General features: G+C 47.3%; 1 pseudogene; it reads left to right on the forward strand.

Moving 5' to 3' along the window:
* The first annotated feature begins 1,530 nt into the window (after nucleotides 1-1,530).
* Nucleotides 1,531-2,267, forward strand: LOC136486999 (Bowman-Birk type trypsin inhibitor-like; annotated as a pseudogene).
* The last annotated feature ends 20,201 nt before the right edge of the window (nucleotides 2,268-22,468 follow it).

The following is a 22,468-nucleotide window of genomic DNA, read 5'->3' on the forward strand; positions in this document are numbered from 1 at the left end:
TTGACTCTATTCGGGATAAAAGACGTAGTACTTCCTAATGCATGTAGAACTAGAGACACAGAGATGAAAGGGAGAGGGTGTTGAACCTGACACCGCAGAGGGGGAGGGTTCAGCGGATGCCATCAGGTTCGTTGGTGATGTCTGCGCACGGGTAGCGATGGTCGGTGAAGAGGGCGATGAAGACGTCATCGTCGATGGAGCAGGCGGCGCGGCTGGTGGCTTCCCGTCACTGACTGCGCCCCTCTCTGGTCGGATTAGGGTTTAAATGTCGGTGGGGAGCTCGGCTCAGGTCAACCTCATGACTTGAGCCACCGGCCCCCACATCTATTTATTACGCAGTGTGACAGATGCCCTCCAGCCATAGTGGGCTGGACGCCCCCGATCAGGGCGCTGATCAAAGGCCCAACTGGGCTGTTGGGCCCAGTTTGAGATTGAGATCAATCTAACAGCGACCTCTCCCCCGTACACTCCAGGGGTGTAAGTAAGGGTGTGTTTGTTTTTATGGATACTTATGGATGTGACATGGATATTCTGAATATTGGGTGTTTGGTTGGATGGATAAGCTGAGTCTGGATATCCATAATAGGGAATATTCTGAGTAGATGCTGGAGATCGTGGCCCTCACAAATCTGGCATGCTTTCTAACCTTTGTTATTAGCAAATAAATTAAGGATTATTAGTATGTTATATTATTAATTAGTAATTATGATGACAAGATAAGTTTTGATAAGTGTTAATATGTTGATTAGCGCATGTTTTGTGTGACAATTAGAGTAGTATAGTGCTAATTAACATATTTTATTTTTAATTAGTGATTATAATGACAAGATTAGCGTCACTGCATATTTATTAGTGTATAATTAGCTGTTATTATTTTTAAATAATAGATATAATTAGTCAAGTATCCTCATCCCATCCGATCTCATTCGTCCATCCAATCTCATTCGTCCAACCAAACAGAAAAATGGCACGCCCCATCCATCCGACCAAGACAACATGGATATCGTCATATCCCGAAATCCATGGATGGTCATATCCCATTCACCATTGTCCTCAATCCAAACGCTCCCTAAACAGATCTATTTGTCCGCACAATTTCCTTCACTAGAGCAAAATGGACTGGTTGGTGCAAGGAACACGGGGAAGTGGCCCAATTTTTTATAATTTGGTCATTTTTTTAAAGAAAATTTACATTTGACCCTCTAGGAAACGTAAACTCATCTTTGAACCCAGGGGGTCGGCGTCATGACTTATGACTTCGAGTTAACACGTCTCGGTGCCACATATTTTGGTTTTGAGGTGCCTGGCCGTGCACAGCAGGACATCCTAGGTGACATTGACGTGGCCGGTACCTCGGAGCCACAGATCTTGGCTTCGAGCTCGACATCAAGATCTGTGGCTCCGAGCTCGGAGCCATGGATCCTGACGCCGAGCATTAGTAAAAACAATTTGAGTACTACAGTGAAGTCTGGAGTCCTGGGGCCGGGGCATCTGTGACGCTGGAAGCCTCCCTCCCCTCCTAATAAGAAGTCCTTCAGCCTCCGTAGGAAGGAAATCCAAGCATCAAACTTGGCATTCTCGCCTGTTCTTGCCAGGAGAAACAAAGATGAGGAGGCCTCAGGTGATACTCGTCGTCACTCTGGCTGTTCTCGGCGTCCTCGCAGCTCTGCTGCCCGGCGAAGGTGACGACGAATCCTTTTGCCGTTTAGTTTAATTTTCATCAGGAAATACACACATCACTTGTTATAGGATGCATTCATGCACACTACTACTAGACATTTTGACTAAACATGCGTGGGCACACCGCACACCAGGCTCGTGGCCGTGCTGCGACAACTGCGGTGTTTGCAACAAGAAGCTCCCGCCGGAGTGCCAGTGCAATGACATCTCGGTGCGCGGGTGCCACCCGGAGTGCAAGAAGTGCGTCAAGCTCGGTGCAGGGGTTCCTCCCGGCGGCGGCCCCGGCCCCGTCGTCACCTACCGCTGCGCGGACATTCTCACAAACTTCTGCAAAGGGCCGCGCCGCCGCCGGAGGCGGCGTTCCTGGGTGGTGTCTTCTGATGGCATGGGATCGACGCCGTCGATCTGCGCTGCAAGCATGCATGCCAGGTCGAGTTTGCTTCTCTCGAGCTTCGTCAGAGAAGAAATAAAATAAATGTCGCCGCTCTCTGGATGCTTGCTCTTGCACGTCGTCAGTGTATTAGTACTGTTTCTGGAATAAAGAGAGCCATGCATGATGCATGCCATGCTCAAAGCACTGTTGGTTACCTTGTATTGCCCACAACTTCCTGCAATGTCTTGTCAGGCAGGCTCGCTACGTCATTCATCTGCCAAATGCCAAAACGTTTCTGTGATGTCCAGACGCACCAGATGCGACGCCGGTACTTGTACCGACGTCCCACCGAGACTGCTTCGACGATGCCGATATTCCGAGACTGCTTCGACGATGCCGATATTCCCAACTCTGCCTGAAACTAATCTGTACGTATTTTTAGGGGCGGTTTTTTTTAACAGAGCCACCCCTTAAAATAGATATTCAGAGGCCGTTTATGAGCTAGTGCTCTTAACTATAGTTAAAAGCGGTTTTAGATCCACGGCTCTGAGCTCGGAGCCACAGATCTTGGCACCGAGCTCGGAGCCAAGCTCTATGGCTCCAAAGTACCGGCCACGTCAACGTCACCTAGGATGTCCTGCTGTGCACGGCCAGGTACTTCGGAGCCAAGATCTGTGACGCCGAGATATGTTAACTTGGAGCCATAAGTCTTGACACCGACTCTAGAGTCTAAAGATAAGTTTACGTCTCTCAAAAGACTAAATATAAATTTTCTTTAAAAAAAAGACCAAATTATAAAAAATTGGAGGAAGTGGCATGTGTGAAAGGCACCTCCAAAGTCTCCGTCTAGTTGCCCTCCTTCATACGGTGAAGTGCCTAGGACGATGTCCTTTTCTGATGGAGCAATGATTAACCCTCTGCTTTTCAAGCTAATAGTGCTCAATTAAGATTCTGCTTTTTTTTCTCAGCAAAACAATATTTCTTTTTTGAGTGTGTTCTAAAGCACTTGGATACGCCTAATTATAGTTTCCAGCTTTTCCAAGAACGCCTAGACTCAAATCCCATACCATGTTTTTCCATATTCGCTTATTTGAAGGGTTGAATAAACAAAAGACGGTAGTGAACATGTTTTTGTCTCCCTTCAATCCACAATTGCTCATGCTCAATGTGTGAAACTAGTCACTGAGCCATGTCTGTTAATCGGCCTGTTCGCTTGTTGGTTTCAGCCAGCCCAAACCAACCAGCCAACAGTGTTTTTCTCTCACAATAAACCAGCACCAGCCATCCCAAACCAGCCCAGAAACCAACCAGCGAACAGGCCGATTGGCACCTAATTTTTCCTTGCCATGGGTCGCCAGTTTTCTATTCGCAACGACAAATCTGCTCGTGGCTGTTAACCCATGAGGCAGCCCAAGTATTCATTTTCGAAAAGTTATTTTAAAAAAAATGATTAGGTTTATTAAAAATATTATCAGCATTTATATCTCCTAAGTCCTGATATTATATTTATTATAAAAATATATTTCACTATTAACCTAATGATACCTGTTAGGCATCATAAATACTGTATATATTTGGTCAAATATAATAAGGTTTGGCTTCTCAAAAAATGAAATGTGCAATTATTTTGGATCGAAAGGAGTACGGGGAACCCATCTAATAAATAGGGATCCTAGTGTTATTTCTCCTTTATAATTAATTTATCCAAAATCTTAGAACATCAAATATTTTGGAATAGAGGGAGTGTAAAAAAATCCCTAGACCCTGCATAACTGAACGTATTATCTGCATGCTTTCACTTGTTCACACACGTGACAAAAGAAACATAGAAAATTAAAATGATTATTTTTTGGGAAGTAAAAATGGCTGTTCAAAAGGGAGCTTTCTGTCACTAGTTCTTCACCACACTGAGATATATGCTTGATTTTCTAAACAGAGAGAAAATGGCATGAGTGAAAAAAGCAACCAACCTACCAACCAACTAGTTGCCCTCCTTCATAGGGTGAAAGACTTGGGATGCCACTTTATGATGGACCTATATGGCTATATGCACTGCAATAAAAAACAAACAAACATTACTATCATACTAGATGAATGCGCCACAAACTTAACCCTTGTGTTCTCGCAAAAGATCTTCATAACTTTAGTGAAATCATCCTTTTAGATTACGTGTACTCATTGATAGGTTGAAGAAACACAATATCTGTTAAAAAATGACTGACTTGCCTCATATTTTCGATCAACATCCCCAAATCGAAGAAAAAGGTACACGAACAATCACAACACTGAACCACAAAGATGGATTTGAGAGGTAAGTACTACAAAGTTTTCGCATGCATATGTGCTCATCGTCGTATTTGGTTCTTTAGTCGCTTTTAAAATTCATATCACATCAAATGTTTAGATATTAATAAGGAGCATTAAATATAGATTAATTACAAAACCAATTACATAGATAGAGGCTAATTTGCGAGACGATTTTTTAAGCCTAATTAATCTATCATTAGCACATATTTACTGTAACACCACGTTGTCAAATCATGGACTAATTAGGCTTAAAAGATTCATCTCGCAAATTAGTCGCAAGTTGTGCAATTAGTTTCATAATTAGTCTATATTTAATACTCAATGTATGTGTCCAAACATTCGATGTGACAGGAATTTTAGGAGATTCTGCAGTAACCAAACATGGCCATAGCACTGGTCATTATTTGAATTTTTAAAGAGGAAGCCGTCCTATCCAGTACTATCCATGTCTTTGGTCACTTCAATTACTGTTAGCTGTTCTGTCGTGAGAACAGAACACACTGGATTCCACTGCTTTTGTTCTATTCGTTCACATCTCTGCGTGACAGAAGTTGAGCCCTTAGCCCCAGTGCATGTGCTTGTACAATATCACGAGTGCAAATGAGCTGGTGCAGATTAGCATGGACTGTAGCCAACGACAGTCGATGCTCACAAAAACCAAGAAGCGGTGACAGGTTCAGAAAGAATGTGCTTTTGAAAGCAAATTTCAGAAGCAACTTACGAAGTCTTGTTACGCAATGGTCTCTAAAGAAACAATGACAATAGGTCATTAGGTCAGAGCACTACTGCTACATGATATGTGCAGGTCGTTGTCCCTACTAGCGTTTTCTGCTCGTGAGAATAGATTCTCATCAGTCCAAGTTGCTATCTGAAAACAAGGACAGAAGCTGGAAGATTTTAAGAAGCTTCCAAATGAGCTGTAATTGTTCGTTGAAATGAGTTTGCAGACATTATTGACATGCATGGTTGGAAATGTAGTGGTGACTTGCTGTCGGTGATGTCCACATATCCATATTTATGATGTCCATTAATCTGTTCAACCTGCAATCTGATCTGAATACTTCCGGATTATGTCAGTTTCACAAGTTCCGCTCCTGAATATTTTGCCTCTGATAGGTACAGCAAAGCGTCATGCATACATCATCTTGGGACGTCACCCAGTTTGGAAATTTGTAAGGCTATCCAGGAAATAAGGGTGGAAACACTCTTTTCCTAATCATTTCCGTACGCAATCGTCATTTAAAATCTTGAAACACCCCTGATATTGAATTATTGATGTGAAGGTGGACATGACAACACTAACTGAAATTCCGGATTGACAAGCAACATATGCAGACACGTTTTCAGGCTTGATTAGGCTAGGGATGGAACAACACGTATAGACCAAGTTGTAAATTAAGCAGCAATCGGAGATCAAGTGGGAGCTCAGGACCCAAAGGTCGTCAGCACCTTGTCCCCATCTCCTCACTGCAATGGGTACACTGATAAGGGACAGGATTTGTAATCATTCAAAATCAAAAGAGACAGAAAGATTCCTCAAAAGCAAAAACTGAGAAAGAGCTTAAACATCTGAGAAGGTTCCCATTATAACGTAAAAATATCTCAATGATGTATGGTCACTAATCTAATCTCTGACTGAGGATCCAGCAAGGCACAGTGGATGGTTCCCATGCATATCCCTGTCAAAGGATTAAAAGATGTACCACCACTTAAGCTGCTTATGTCAAAAAATTGTACCTAAGAGCTGATTGTGCTGGAGGTACCACAATCCAATTTAGTTCATGTTACTGTCAGAGTAATTTCTGTCTGATTGCTCCTTGTCAATTTGGACTAAATTGTATAATTTGTCCTTGTCCTGGTTCAAGGAGCAATGGCCCTGTCAAAAAGGACCGTTATTGCAATGTACTCGCAAGAAACAATGGCCAAAGTTCCCCAAAAATCAACTAAACATGGGGAATTTGGTGAACAGAAATACTATAGTCAACCGTCCAGCACCCAGACATGAAATGATAATGGAAGGAGTTGTGATCTTGCATGAAACAATCCATGAGCTACATAGGAAAAAACACTACTACACAAAAACTTTTGCACGGTGTTTCCAAAACAGGCTCCGAGGCGGTTGGGCCGGTTGCCCGCCTCGGTTATTCATGGCAGGGTAGCCGGCCCAGCAACTGCCTCGGTTAATGCTTAACCGAGGCGGGCAACGTAAGAGAACTTATTAACCGAAGCGGTCGTCTATAAGGCCTGCCTCTGAAAAGGCTGAGGCCCAACAGGCCCAGGCGAGGCCAGATAGCCGTCTACGATATAAATACACGAAGTTAGGTTTTCATTCACTCATTTCTCTTCCTCTCCCTCTTCCTCCTCAGCCAATAGAGCGGCGCGCTCCCCCGCGCCCTTCCCTCTCTCCCGCGAGCCCCTCCTCCCCCACGCAGTGGCGCACCCCCAATGCGTCGGTCTCCCCCGCGCCCCTCCCTCTCTCTCCCCAAGCTCTTCCCTCTCTCCCCCACGCGGTGGCGCACAGGACCACAGCCTCCAGCGGCGCGCGTGAGACCACAGCGGCGGCGCGCCCTCCAGCAGATCCGTCAGAGGCGGATGCGGCCCCTCTAGATGCGGCTAGATCCAGCGGCGGGAGGCCGGATCCAGTGTCGCGCGGCAAGATCCCGCGTCATGCGGCCGGATCCCGGCGACGGGAGGCTGGATTCGACGTTGTGCGGCTGGAGGCTGGATCCCGGCTGCGGATCTACGGTGGCCGCGCCCCCCAGCGGATCTAGGGCGGCGGATCTCGACGGCTGCGCCTCTCCTCCGAGCACGACACGGCAACCCCTCCCTCTCCTCTGAGCGCGGTGGCCTTGGTGGCGCATGGGCCCAGGCGCAGCCTCCCTCTCCTCCGAGCCCGGCGCGGCGTCCCTCTCCTCCAAGCACGGCATGGCGCGGCCTTCCTCTCCTCCGAGCTCCCGGCGCGGATTCGGCCTCCAACCGGCCACCGATGGCGGATCCACCCACCAGAGGTGGTGGGGGCGTAGATCCGGTCACCAGCAGCAGCGGATCCGGCCACCAACGGTTGCGGGTGCATGGATCCGACCACTGGCGGCTGCGGCGGCGTGGATCCGGCCACGAGCAGCGGCAACGCACGGGACTAGGCTCGGTGGGCTACCGGGCTCGGTGGGCTTTTTTTATTTCCTAAAATTATTTGTGGAGGTGGGCTGCTTAACTGAACCGCTTCCGTTAAACGATTAATTGAGGCGGTTGCCTTATGCCGCCCACCTCGGTTAAACGAAGCAAGCCAACCGCCTCGGTCCAAAGCCTCGGTTAAGGCCACGATTAACCGTGACCTTTGGACCGAGGCGGTTGGCTTGCCCACCTCGGTTAAGCCATTTCGCCCGCCTCGGTTAAGTTTTCTGTAGTAGTGAAACAAGATGGTGTGATCTTAAAACTAGACTTCGAAAAACATACGATAAACTAAAGTGGCCTTTTATACAACAAGTCCTCAGAATGAAGGGATTCTCACCAACTTTGTGTGAATGGATTTCAAAAGTCATGTCTATAGGGAGTGTTGCAGTAAAGGTCAATGATAATATAAGCCATTATTTCCAAACGAGAAAAGGAGTACGTCAGGGGGATCCGTTATCTCCAATCCTTTTTAATACAGTGGTTGACATGTTGGCCATCCTTATTTCATGGGCTAAAGAGGCTAAACAAATCCAAGGGGTTGTCCCTCATTTGATAGATGAGGGACTTTCAGTCCTTCAGTACATGGATGACACTGTTATCTTTATGGACAATGATCTAGAGAGGGCCAAAAACATGAAGCTCTTGCTTTGCACTTTTGAGCGGTTGTCAGGACTCAAGATCAATTTCCATAAGAGCGAAATGTTTTGCTACGGAGCAGCTATATCCAATCAAAACGAGTATGCACAAATTTTTGGGTGTAATGTGGGGTCATTCCTGTTTAGATACCTAGGAATTCCTATGCACCATAGAAAACTCATGAATAAGGACTGGAAACATATTGAAGAATGATTTCAAAAGAGGCTGAACTGTTGGAGGAGTAAGATGTTGGTAGGAGGGAGGCTTGTTCTAATTAACTCGGTTTTGAGTAGTCTTCCCATGTTCATGATGTTCTTTTTTGAAATACCTAGAGGGGTCTTGAAGAAGTTGGATTATTTTAGATCACGGTTTTTTTTGCAGAGTGATGAACATAAGAAAAAAATATAGATTGACTAAGTGGGAGGTAGTATGTACACTGAAAGATCAAAGAGGGTTGGAAGTGCTAAATTTAGGTGTTCACAATAAGTGCCTCCTAAGCAAATGGCTTTTTAAATTGATGAATGGAGACAGAGTTTGGCAACAATTGCTTAGGAATAAATATCTACGGGACAAAACTTTGACACAGGTTCAATACATGCCTGGGGACTCTCAGTTTTGGGCTGGCCTCATGAAGGTCAAGGGGGAGTTCCTCTCCTTGGGTAAGTTTGATAGGTGATGGGTCTCAAGTGCGATTTTGGGAGGATTCGTGAATAAGACCGCGTCCACTAAAATTGCTCTTTCCTGCACTATATAATATTGTAAGGAGAAAAAATGCGTCTGTAAGATTAGTGTTGTCTACGACACCGTTGAATGTAGGTTTCAAGAGATCTCTCATGGGTGTTAACTTGCAAGCGTGGCACGATGTGGTGGCTATGGTTGCAGATGTACAACTAACAAACCAGAGAGACCGCTTTGTATGGGGCCTACATCACATGGGTTGTTTTATGTCAAATCCATGTATACAGCCTTACTAGGAGCAGAAGCTATACCATATAATACTTTAATCTGAAAACTTATTTACCTCTCAAAATCAAAGTCTTTATGTGGTATTTATACAAGGGAGTAATCTTAACAAAGGATAATTTAGCCGACGGCAATTTCAAGGAGATAGGAAGTGTTGTTTCTGTTCTTCAAACGAGTCTATACAACATTTACTTTTTGACTGCCATTTTGTTAAATTTATGTGGAGAACTGTGCATGTTTCCTTTAATCTAATACCTCCAACTAGTGTACACAATTTGTTTACAGGCCGGTTGAATGGGATAAATAGGAAACTGAAATATCAGATTCTTGTGGGTGCGAGTGCAATTTGTTGAGCGATATGGCTAACTCGGAATGACATCGTGTTTGAGAAGGTTCTAGCACCATCTTATTTGTAGGTTATCTTCAGGGGACTTACCGGACCAGGTCCTGGTCCCTGCTACAGAAGGAGGAGGATCGCCATATGATAAAGATGGGATGCATGACTATTGAGACAATCGCGATGGAGGTGTTTGCAAGACACGGCTGAAGATTTAACAATAGACTTGCTTTTTAGTTGTGGTTTCTGAAAATGTTATTTGTTTTTATTATGGCTCAAAACTTTGTTTTTGAGATTTCCTGGACCGTTTGACTCTTGTTTGTAATAAGGAACAGTCATATGCATTGGTCGATACAGAAGTTGGGATATTAATATATTTCCTTTTCTAAAAAGAAAGGTATCCGTCTCTGTTACCCTTTGTCATGTCACCTAAAGAATTCTCTTGGTCCAAATTGATATCTGAAAACAAAGAAAAAAGCTGGAAAGTTTTCTGAACCATCCAATTGTATGTGTCGAAATCATACGTGCTGACATGTCCCGTGTCATTTTGCAAGTGAGCATCAATGTCAACAGTTCCAAGTTGTTCCGAGTAACGATTGCTGGATTCTGTCAATTTCATGTTCTCCTATTTGTCAATTTCCATCTGATAGATACTGCAACACATCATGCACAGTCATTGTGCAACCCAGTTTGGAAGTATATAGGACACCCAAGAGATAAGGATGGAAACTCTGCAGGGCATAGCTTGGGGAAGTCTAGTAACAATCCTGAACATGATTGAGATGTAACAGCAGACAGGGCACCACCAGTTGGAACACTGGATCAGCCGTGCTCGAATTGGCGCCCGGTTTGAATACTAATATGCAGTCACACAGACCAAGCTTGATAGCTAAAATCATAGAGCGAGTGGGAGCTCATAGCTGAACTGTTGTCAACACCTTGCCCCCATATGATCAGTGAAACATGTTTCATTAATACGAGACCTGGTTGATCCTCAGTCATAACTCGTAAGAAACATGCTTATTTTGTACTCTATAGTAAAAACTATGTATAGAAAAACAAAAACTACTTACAATTTCGAACGGGGGAGTAACAAAGATGTCAGTAGTCAGAGTGAGAGAGAGAACACTGAACATGGTGTGGTACAGACACCAATTGCACGGATGCATTCCTCTGCTGCTCTGCTCAACAATGCTGTCATTGCTGGACGTGGAAAGCAGCTCCCTGCTGACCTCCTTGTCCAAACAGCCATACCAAGTGTTACAGAAGTTTCATCTTTTGGCAAGCCCCCAAATGTACCAATTGTTCCAGAAAGTTTCACCATAACTTCAGACGTGCCAAAGAAGCTGAATCTGCAGGACAGTAGAAAAGCCCCCAAAAGTTACAGCATTTGGTGGAAATAACAGCAGGGACACAATGCTAGAATCATAATACTGAGCCTGAGCCAGAAAGAATGCTTCAACATAAAGTTGAGATAGAAAAGTGGCTCAGAGGGAGAGAGAGAGAGAGAGAGAGCAGATGAACTGTGCAAAGTGTTGTTCTGCTGTGTTCTCGTTGGAAATCAGTGGCAAAATGACGAGGGGGGTCTGTACTAGGCCTGGCCAGATCGCCAGACGAGAGATGATGATATACATGATATATGGGTCGTTGTCCGACCCCCGCTAGCTTTTTTCATGGGGACGGGCGATATGTGAAAACTGGAAAGTTTTCAGAAATCAGACGCAATGACGACTTGGCTCTTCTGACAACCACGTACCGTCGGAAGTTTGGAACTGCAAATTTTCCGAATGCGACAGATCCATTCATTTTCGTAAGGACCACACCACAGCAGTTCTCGGAACCAAATTTATATGCTTTGATAGGTCATCATGCAACATCACTCGGTGAAACTGGATTACTGAACGTAGCCGAATTACTGAACACAAGATAAAATCTGGAAAGTTTTCAAAATCTTGAAAATCCATCTGTCGGCGCGGACGTGCCAACGCGCCACTCCACAGCTGACACGTGGAACCCACACTCCAGGCCTGCCTGTCGGCCACGCACTGCCTTGCCGCGCGCGGCCCCTGTCATCCCAGAGCGCGGATCGGCGAGCGCAGAGAACAGAGCGCGCTGTGTTTTCTGCAGGAAACAGAACACACTACTGCAAACACCTACTCCCTTTGTCCCAAAATAAACGACGTTTTGGGTTTTCGTGCCACAAGTTTGACTCGATTTGTAGAAAATACGTGCAATATTTACATCTTCAAATAAATTTGTTAAAAAACTAGACAAAAAGATCTTTTCGATGATACTAATTACTTAGCATAAATATTTATATATTTTAATATATAATTGCCGGCAGTCGTTTCTCGGGAAGCGAGAACGTCTTTTATTTTGGGACGGAGGGAGTACGGGCTACCGTACATCGCAGAAAGTGAAACTAAGCCAGGCAGTGCTCAACATTCAGTCAAATGGATGGATGGATACACACGATGAAGCGTCCTAATGTACAGCAGCCAATTGCCAACACACGTGACAAAAGAAAAATAGAAAAATTAAAATGATTATTTTTTCGGGTAAGTAAAAATGGTTGTTCAAAAGGGACCTTTCTGCCACTAGTTCTTCACCACACTGAGGCATATGCTTGATTTTCTACATAGAGAGAAAATGGCATGAGTAGTGAAAAAGGCAATCAACCAACCAACTAACTAGTTGCCCTCCATCATAGGGTGAAAGACTCGGATGTCACTTTATGATCGGTAATGCTGGGTATAGGACGTCTGTCCGCCCAGACAGTGTCGATGGTGGGCCGTGACGCAGCCCAGCAACCACATCTTATTTGCTCATCCACTCGTCCCCAATAGTTCTAAAAAAAAGAAAAAACTCACCTCACCGCAGCGCCGTGACAGCTCTCCATGACCGCGGCTTCGTAGCGCCGCCTTGGCTACGGCACTCTCCACCGCCCCTCCCTCTCCATCGCGCCTCGGCTCTGCCGGCTGGCATCTCCTCCACGCCAGAACACGGCAGCACGTCTTCCTTCCTCTCCACCACGCCGGCCTCTTGCCCGCTACGGGCTTCTCTAGGGCACGGGCCCGCCGTGGCCTTCTCCACGGACCTGCCGCTGAGCAGCGAGCTCCGCACCACTGGCAAGCTCTACACTAGTGAATTCCACGCGCCGACGAGCCTCTATTCCAAAGCAGCAAGGATATGTTGAACGGAAAGCGGATGTTGCAAACATATGTCTCAAGTGTTTCTGATGTTTTAGAGGTATGTTGCAAGTGTTTTATATGAATGTTGCAAAAGTAGATCGGGATGTTGCATATGCTGCAAGTGTTTTAGAGGCATGTGTTTCATCTATTTCTGAGGTATGTTGCAAGCGTTTTGATCTGGATGTTGCATATGTTTCACACATATGTTGCAAGAGTATGTTCCAAATGTTTCATCTGTTTCATTCTTATGTTTGCAGTAAGTATTTTTATGTTGCAAGTGTTTTATCTGGATTTTGCATATGATTCACACATATGTTGCAAGTGTATATTTCAAATGTTTTATTTGCTTCAGACTTATGTTGCATTCAAGTGTTCATGTTGCAAGTGTTTCGTGTTTTAGAGGTATGTTCAGAGAGTCATGGGAGCACGACCCAGCAGATGGCGCGCACGACGCGCTTGGGGTCATGCGGACAGGGCCTGCTTATCCTCATCCGGGCTCTAGGGTCCCGCCCGCGCCGAGAGAGGACGGGGTCTAGGGGAAGGAGTGGCGGGCGCAGCCGCGGTGCGCGTGCGGGGCAGGGCAGATGGGAGCGGGGTATGCGTGCGGGGCGGAGCGAGGCAGACGGGGAACGGACGTGCGTGTGCAGCAGCGATATGGCGCAACGGCAGGCATGGGCGGGTGGGCTTGGGCAGCAGCATGCGTGGGGGTGCTTGGACACGCTATTCTGCCGCTGACATCCGAGCACTAGTAAATCCCACCCTCTATGATGGACCTATATGGCTATATGCACTGCAATAAAAAACAAACAAACATTACTATCATACTAGATATATGCGCCACAAACTTTAACCCTTTTGTTATCGACAAATGATCTTCATAACTTTATTGAAATCATCCTTTTAGATTAATTACATGTACTCATTGATGGGCTGAAGAAACACAATAGCTGTTAAAAAATGACGACTTGCCTCACATTTTCTATCATCGCATGCCCAATTCGAAGAAAAAGGTAAACGACACATTGAACCACAAAGATGGATTTGAGAGGTCAGTACTACAAAGTTTTCTTATGCATATGTGCTCATCATCACAAGAAACATAGCACTGGTCATTATTTGAATTTAAAGAGGAAACCGTCCTATCTAGTACTATCCATCATCCTATTCGCTTGATCGTATCAGCCATGCTTATCGGTCATGATACAATGTTTTTCTCTCACAACAAAACAACATCAGCCGGCTTATCAGCCATGTCTTTGGTCTTACTTCAATTATTGCTAGCTGTTCTGTCGTGAGAACATAACATACTGGATTCCATTGCTTTTGGTCTATTCATTCACATCTCTGTGACAGAAGTTGAGCCCTTAATTAGCCCCAGTGCATGTGTACAATATCACGAGTGCAAATGAGCGGATGCAAAATAGCATGGACCTTTGCTCACAAAACCAAAAAGGGGTGACAGGTTCAGGAAGAATATGCTTTTCGAAACAAGTTTCAGAAGCAGCTTATGATGTGTTGTTATGCAATGTTCTCTCAAGAAACAATTAAAATTTGGCAAAAATCTAAAGCAAAAGATGGGCTTTTGGTCAATAGGTCAGAGCACTACTGCTGCATAATGTGTGTAGTGTAGCTCGTTGTCCCTACTAGCATTTTCTGCTTGTGAGAACAGATTCTCATGGGTCCAAGTTGCTATCTGAAAACAGGGGCAGAAGCTGGAAGATTTTCAGAAGCTTCCAAATGAGTTGTAATTGCTCTTTGAAATGAGTTTGCAGACATTATTGATAATTGACATGGATGGAAATGTACTGGTGACTTGCTGTTCGTGATGCCCACATCCATATTTATGATGTCCATATGATATGTTGAACAGCAATATGTCAGTTTCACATGTTCCGCTCCTGAATATTTTGCCTACTGCAAAACGTCATGCATATGTCATCTTGCGACATCATCCCATTTGGAAATTTCTAAGGGTACCCTGGAATTAAGGATGGAAACACCCTTTTCCAAATCATTTCCGGACGCAATCGTCATTTAAAATACTGAAACATGCACGATATTGATATAAAACTGTAAAAGTGGACATGACAACACTTAACTGAAATTCCGGATTAACAAGGCTAGGGATGGAACAACACGTATAGACCAAGTTGTAAAGCACAGCAATCGGAGATCAAGTGGGAGCTCAGGACCCAAGTTGTCCTCATCTCCTCACTGCAATGGGTACACTGATAGGTGACAGGATTTGTAATCATTCAAAAGAGACAAAGAAAAGATTCCTCAGAAGAAAAAACTGAGAAAGAGCTAAAACATCTGAGATGGCTCTCATTGATTGCAATATCGAAATATCTCAATGATGTATGGTCACTAATCTAATCTCTGACTCAGGACCAAGCAGGGCGCATTGGATGGTTCCCATGCTAAAGATCATTAAATTCGTTTCCACTATCCAGCTGTTATTTTGCTTACATTCCATGCATATCCCTGCCAAAGCATTAAAGAAAATGTACCACCACTTAAGTTGTTTATGGCTTTATGCTGTCAAAAAATTGTACCTAAGGTCTCGCAAAAAAAAAAAAAAAGAGTACCTAAGAGCAGGTTAAGCTGGAGGTGCAACAATCCAGTTTAGTCCATGTTACTGTCAGTGCAATTTCTGTTTGGTTGCTCCTTGGCCATTTGGACTAAATTATATACTTTAGTTCTTGTCCTGATCCAAGGAGCAATGGCCCTGTCAAAAAATGTCTGTTATTGCGATGTACTTCCAAGAAACAATGGCCAAAATGCACCCCCTGTCGACAGAATATCGTCGGCAGTCCTCCGAGGGGTATCCCACGAAGATAGATTGATCGGCAGAGATACGTGTAATCGAGAACAAGAAGGCAATAGAGACACACGGGTTAGACAGGTTCAGGCCGTCAGTATGACGTAATACCCTACTCCTGTGGTCTGTTGGATTGTATTGGCTATCGTATGATATTGCGTGAGTTTGGAGGGGGTCCCTGTCCACCTTATATAGTCCGAGGGGCAGGGTTATAAGTCGGTTAGATCTAGAAGATAACCAGAAAGTAATAACAGATTACAGGAATCATGGGATCATACATATCCTAACAGATCTCGTAGTATCTTCAGGATATCTTTCCGGTGTCTTGCGGGAAGCGCCGAACAGCGTCGTACCCCGCAAGGCTTCGTCTTGTGGGTTGGGCCGCCCCGGGGGCGCAGCCCATGTGGTCTGCCATGGGTATCCGGGGTTGTACCCCCCATAGCTAGTCCCGAGCGCCTTGCATCCATTGTGCAACACCATCTTGAGCTTGTCCGAGCAGGTGCGAACAAAGCCGAGCAGTCAAACTCACGGTCTGACCACTGTGATGAGTTGCCGAGCAGTTGTGAGCCATCGCCGAGCAGCGTGAACCATCGTCGAGCAGTGTGAATCGTCGTCGAGCAGCGTGAACCGTCGCCGAGCAGCGTAACCCAAGTACGGCATGCCATAAGGGTGTAAGGAGCTCAAGTTCAAAATCAAAAAATTCCTCGTAGTGGACAAAGTGTGCCCACTTAGAGTCCGACCACGAGAAAGGGAGATACTCTTCTTCAACTTCAGGAGGAGCGGAGTCTTCCAGATTAAAGCAAACACACTCACCGCAAGGTGAAGTGTGCCCACTTAGTCCACGAGCCTGACAGTAGGTGACGTGGTCACGTGGTGCCAGGGTTCAAAGTAGAAGAAAAGTAAAGACCAGACGAGCAGGCAGCCAGTTCCCGGGCGTAGCCTCAAGATGAGAAAAGCACATTCACCGTAAGGTGAAGTGTGCCCACTTAGTCCCCGAGCCTGACAGTAGGTGACGTGGTCACGTGGTGCCAGGGTCAGAAATAGCAGTCAACAGAAGAAAGTCCCCAGTGCGATGAGGAACCAGGTCGTAGTACTGACGCAGTCCCCTAGCCACAAGAGAAAATCTTGGAGAAAACAAATCCTGGAGAAAAACCGGAGTAATGGCTATACAGTAGTAATTACTGAGCCATAACAGATGGTGGAGAAGTCGGCGAATATTCGGTGAGCAGTAACAAATTACGGCGATAAATGGGCGATACGGGCTACAATTGCGCGAAAGACCAGTTAACGGCCCACCACGCTGTTGCGGAGAATTCGGAGTGGCGCAAATAGTGGGAGTGGTTTTCCAAAAACCCTCGAATGCGAAAGGTGGGGGGAGTGCTTTATAACTGCGCCGCCGCACCTCGTGCTCCCACCTTTGCCATTTTGCCGTTTCATCTTCCTCCTCAGCCCTCGCACTTCCAGACTCACACGCGCTCCCGTTGCCAATCCCAAAACAAATCTGAGAGATGGCACCGAAGAAGGGAGCTGGAAACCCAAAGAAGGCGGCTGCCGAAGCCAGCCGCGACAACGAGTGGGTGTCATCGGTCATGGGGGAGGCAGAGATCAATAGGATGGTGGAAGCGGGCGTTCTCCCGGACCGTGTCACCGCCGGATGGCAGCCAGCTAGCGGTGAGCCCTTTCCAATGCCCCATACCGACGAAGCCGTAGTTTTTGCGGATCATTTCTAGCGCGGGTTAGGTTTTCCCGTTCATCCTTTCTTGAGGGATCTGCTAGAGTTTTGGGTCATTAGTCTGTGCAACCTCCACCCAAACACCATCTTGCACATCTCCATCTTCATCCATTTCTATGAGGCATATCTCAGAGTTCTTCCCCACTTCAACCTCTTCCGTCATCTATTCTGGCTGAAGAAGAAGGGTGGCGGCGGTTCGAAGGTGGTCGGCGGCGTGTATCTTCAACTCCATAATGGGATGGTGGGGGAGTACATCACTGTACCGCTGAACACCTCACTGAAGGGGTGGAACGCCAGGTGGTTCTACATGAAGCAGAGCCATCCCGCCATCCGCTGCGACGTCGACCACGTTCCGGAGAACCAGAGGAGCTGGTCGGAGAAACCGAGCAGTGCTAACATGGAGCAGGTGAGGGAGCTCTTCGACCTGATAAAGGGCATGAAAATTAATGGCAGAGTGGTGGCAGCGAGCTTCATAGTGCGCCGCGTCCAGCCCTGCAAGTAGAGGGCCCACACGGGCTATGACTTCAAGGGTGACAACGACGGTACCTAGGAGAGCACGAGGAGGTTGACGAAGGATGAAGTGCTAGAGCGGGCCGCAGAGCTGTTTGCTCCAAATGCCTCATTCAACGTGTCAAAGCAGACGAGGGCCTTCAACTGTACGAACCCGCCTCCTCAGGTAAACACCCCAATTGTTTTGTTCATGATGCTTTTCATCCTTTACCGTTGCTGAGCAATGAACTGATGCACTTAAGGAAGGATCCATTCGTAGGAACGAGCAGTGTACTTCTCGAGCATGCTGAGGGGCGACTAGCCGTAGACGGTAGATGCTCGGCCACCAGCTCAGCCTGAGGAGGGTGCCATCAGCGCATCATTAGAATCCAGAGGCGCCGACGCTGGTCGGACGGAGAGTACCCCCCGGTATCGGAGAAAGTCCGGGGGAAGAGGGCAGCGGTAGATGAGCCGGCCTAGAAGAAGAGGAAGACGGCGGGTGTTGTACCCCGCAAGCTAGGCGACATCTCACTTGGTGGTGACCAGACCACTCAGACACAGAGTGCGGTGATGTCCGAGTGGTCGGATGATGACGAGGCTCCAGTAGCTCCTCCTTCGAGCACTGAAGCACCTCCGCGCAACACGTGCATGGAGGAGCAAGCGAAGGGAGGGGAGGGAGTCCCTGGGCAGCCGACGAAGGGAGTCCCCGAGCAGCAGGCGAAGGGAGTCCCCAAGCAGGAGGCGAGGGGAGTCCCGGAGCGGCAGGCGGAGGAGAGGCCGACGGCGGAGACTGTGAGACCTCCATCCCAAGGCATGAGAGTCAACCCCAGGGCCACGCCTAGGGGCTCGGGTAGGCAGCGTCGGTTCAGAAAAGTCTACCGACAAGCCGACACGTAAGTATCCTTGTATTGGAGTTAATTTGTTGTCGAATCCTTATCGCGGTAGCGATTGATGAGCCAAACTGATGTAGAGCGAGGCGCATGGAGGAGTTGAACCTATCCGTCCAAACCGGCGAGCAGCCAGGGGCTGGTCTCGGCGCAGAGGCGACGCTGGCAGATCCCGTCCCAGAGTCCCCGGGTGCTCGATAGCCTACGGAGGAGTCAAGCGCCCCTGTTGGTGGACTTGGGGGGGGGGGCGAACGGTTGGCGCCGATGGCGGACGGGTCAGTGGCGGTGCCCGAAGCAACGGCGGTAGCCGCTGGATCTTTGAAGGCGGCAGCTGGAGTTGTCGATGCTGCGCCGAAGTCTGTGGCGGATAAGCTGGTGGCGCCCGAGGAGCAAATCGCGCTCCCTAAGACGTCAGAGGGCGTGGTCAGACACGCTGTCCGGCCACCGAGCCCCCTGGTGGTGCCTCTAGCTACGGAGGAGGAGGACGAGGTGTAAGAGATCGAGCGTGAGGAATCATGACCCTAAGCCGTCTGAATCCTTCACAAGTGAGGCGACGAAGTGGTGGTCATTGAGGAGGAGGACACCACCAGGGAGCTCAGGAGACTAGAGTTCGCTCTTTCCACAGTGATGAAGCAGATCAAGGTTAGCACTGCGTCCTCAATGTTTGTCTTCGACATTGGAGATTGGAGTTCTTCATAGTCTTGGTGCTTTTGCAGGGGATAGCTCGGACTACCGAACAATGACGCCAACTGATCAAGAGGATGGAGCCCCTCACCGAGGAGAACAAAAAACTAAAGGAGGTGGTGATGCTCATGGAAAAATGTCTAGAGGGCCCAACGCGAGCGGGATCTTGACGAATCCAACACGCGGGATCTGGAATACCAGAAGGGCGTCCTATCCGAGCAGCTGGCGACCATGTTCGAGCAGTTGCGGGCAAGTTCGAGCAGCTAGAACGCAGCTCCAAGTAGGTGACGAGTCTTTCCACGCAGCTAGAGCGTAAGTCCAAGCAGCTCAAAAATGTCTCCGAGCAGAAAAAAGGTATGGCGTATCGGTGATTTTGCTTTGCATTGTTGAACAGTCATATTGTTGCTGACCACTGTTATGCTTGTAGAGCAAGACGCAGAGCTTGGCTAGCTGCGCCAAACCATCAGACAACTCTAGGAGGAGGAGAAGAAGACGGCTAGGCGGGCGGAGAAGCTGGCCGATGAGCTGAAAGTGAGTTCTTCATGGTCAGAGTTACTGCTGGAGTAATGTCTTGGCTTTGATGGACCCATACAATGCCTGCAGACTATTGTCAAAGGACCAAGCCATAGTTCGATGTGCTGGAGCAGGAGGCCAGAACTTAGAGGAGCAAGCTCGACGTCGTAGTTGCCGGAGTCAAGCCGGTGCTCGACTGCGTCGACCTAGAGGTGGCTCCTCAGCCCGACAACAGGCCATCGCATCCAGACACCATCATCGACAGGTGCAAGGCGGCATGAGAGAACTTCAAAAGTTTCAACCGTGACACCACCGTTACTGCCATTACACACGCCCTAGCAGTGGTCCGGTCCCACTACCTTGCCGTTGACCTTCAAGCGATAGGGGCTAGATTCCCTAGAGGGATGGGTGCGACGGAGCATCAGCAGCTAGAAGATGAGGTGGAAGACGTGGCGAAGAAGCTGGCCGACGACGTTGACCTGTTCGGCGAGATGGACGGTGATGGTGAAGCCCAATGATCTACTTGGAGAGTATTCTATAATAACTAGAGAGAGTAGTTAGAACGCGCAAGGGCGCAGATAAACATTTATGGATATGTATAAATGTTGTAAAGTGATAGTGCATATTTATGTAGTTTGCTAGTATTGCAGTGAAAAAAATCGTTGCTGTTAACCCTAACGCAATTATACGTAGTATAAGTAGCGTCCGAGCAGTTAGTTCATTACTGAACTCTTGGCCTTGGCTAGCCCATAGTCCATAACGTCGAGCGTGGAGCCCGTGAATGTGTAGGAGGAACAGGCGTGACCGAGGGACCGCAGCTGACCACCCATAACACAGAGAGCGGAGCCCGTAGCACGTGTAGAGAGAGATCGGAGACTGGGTCTTCTCCATAGAGAACATAACAGAACGTGTGCTGCTCGGCAGTTTGCGAAATAACTCAGAGATATATATAGTATAAGTGGCATCCGAGCAGTTAGTTCTTTACTGGGCTCTTGGCCTTGGCTAGCCCATAGTCCATAACGTCGAGCGTGGAGCCCGTGCACGTGTAGGAGGAATAGGCGTGACCGAGGAACCACAGCCGACCACCCATAACACAGAGCGTGGAGCCCGTAGCACGTGTAGGGAGAGATCAGAGACTAGGTCTTCTCCATAGAGAACAGAACGGAACGTGTGCTGCTTGGCGATTGACGAAACATCTTGGAGATATGACGTGGCGGAGCATTTATGGCGATCACGTATTGGAGTTTATTAAGGAGTAGCTTAGAGCCGATGACCATAAATGGAGATTAAAACGTAATGGAGAAATAATGGAGGGGTGACCAAAACTTTATTCATCATGGAGTGGAGAATACATATCTAGAGCGTTTCAAGGATAGAAACGTATAAGGTGCTCGATGTGCAATGAATTGGGGATATCGATTCCGTCCAAGTCACTTAGCCGATAAGACCCTGGTCGGATAACCTCTTTGACCATGTAAGGCCCCTCCCTAGGGGAGGAGAGCTTGTGCATCCCTTCGGTTTTCTATTTTCTACGGAGAACGAGGTCGCCGATAGCAAATGAACGACCTTTGATGTTGCAGTTGTAGTATCTTCGCAAGCCTTCTAGGTATTTAGCTGTGCGGATATAAGTGATAAGGCATTCTTCCTCAGCCATGTTGATGTCCTCTGTCCGAATAGCTGTTGCTTGCTCTTCATCATAATTTTCTACCCTAGGTGCTCGAAAGGCAATGTTCACTAGTAGTATGGCTTCTGAGCTGTAGACCAAGAAATATGGAGACACACCGGTGCTGCGACTAGCTTGAGTGCACAGTCCCTAGACCACAGCTGGTAGCTCTTTGAGCCATCTGCCCGGATGCTTTTCTTCTTTCTGATATAGCCTCTTTTTGAGGGCATCAAGGATCATGCCGTTCGTCGTTCGACCTAGGCGTTGGCTCTAGGATGGGCAATGGAGACGTATTTGACGAAGATGCATCGGTCTTCACAGAAGTCCCAAAAATGATGACTAGTAAATGTAGTTCCGAGGTCAGTGATAATATTGTTCGGGAGACCAAATCTGTGGATAATATCTTTGAATAGCTCGACTGCCTACTTTGCAGTAGCTGAAACAAGCGGTTTGTATTCGATCTATTTGGAGAACTTATCGATGGCGACGTACACGTACTGAAAACCACCTGGCGCTGGCTTGAAGGGCCCGATCATGTCCAGTCCCCAGCATGCAAAAGGCCAAGAAGCTAGGATGGCCTGCAGTTCTTGTGCCGGCACGTGGATTTGCTTGGCGAAAAATTGGCATCCTTCACAACGTCGAACGAGATCTTCAGCGTCGGCGATGGCCGTGGGCCAGTAAAAACCAGCTCGGAAAGCTTTGCTAACCAGGTTTCTCGAGGCCGCGTGGTTGCTGTAGGAACCAAAGTGAATTTTGAGAAGTAGTTTCACTCCCTCTTCTTGGGTGATGCATTTCTACAGTATTCCTTCCTTAGCACTTTTCCTCATCAAGTTCCCGTCCACTAGCACATAATGCTTGCTTCAATGGATTAGGCATTCGGTTTCAGTCTTGTTGGCGGGTACATCGGCGCTGGTGAGGTACTTGATGAACTGCTCCCTCCAATCGGCGACCGACGAGGGTACTGTAAGTACCAACTGCTCGGTAGGGGGGATTTCTTAAACTTCCTTCTCTTCCTTGATGG

The sequence above is a fragment of the Miscanthus floridulus genome, chromosome 10 (assembly GCF_019320115.1).
Source record: "Miscanthus floridulus cultivar M001 chromosome 10, ASM1932011v1, whole genome shotgun sequence".
NCBI lineage: Eukaryota > Viridiplantae > Streptophyta > Magnoliopsida > Poales > Poaceae > Miscanthus > Miscanthus floridulus.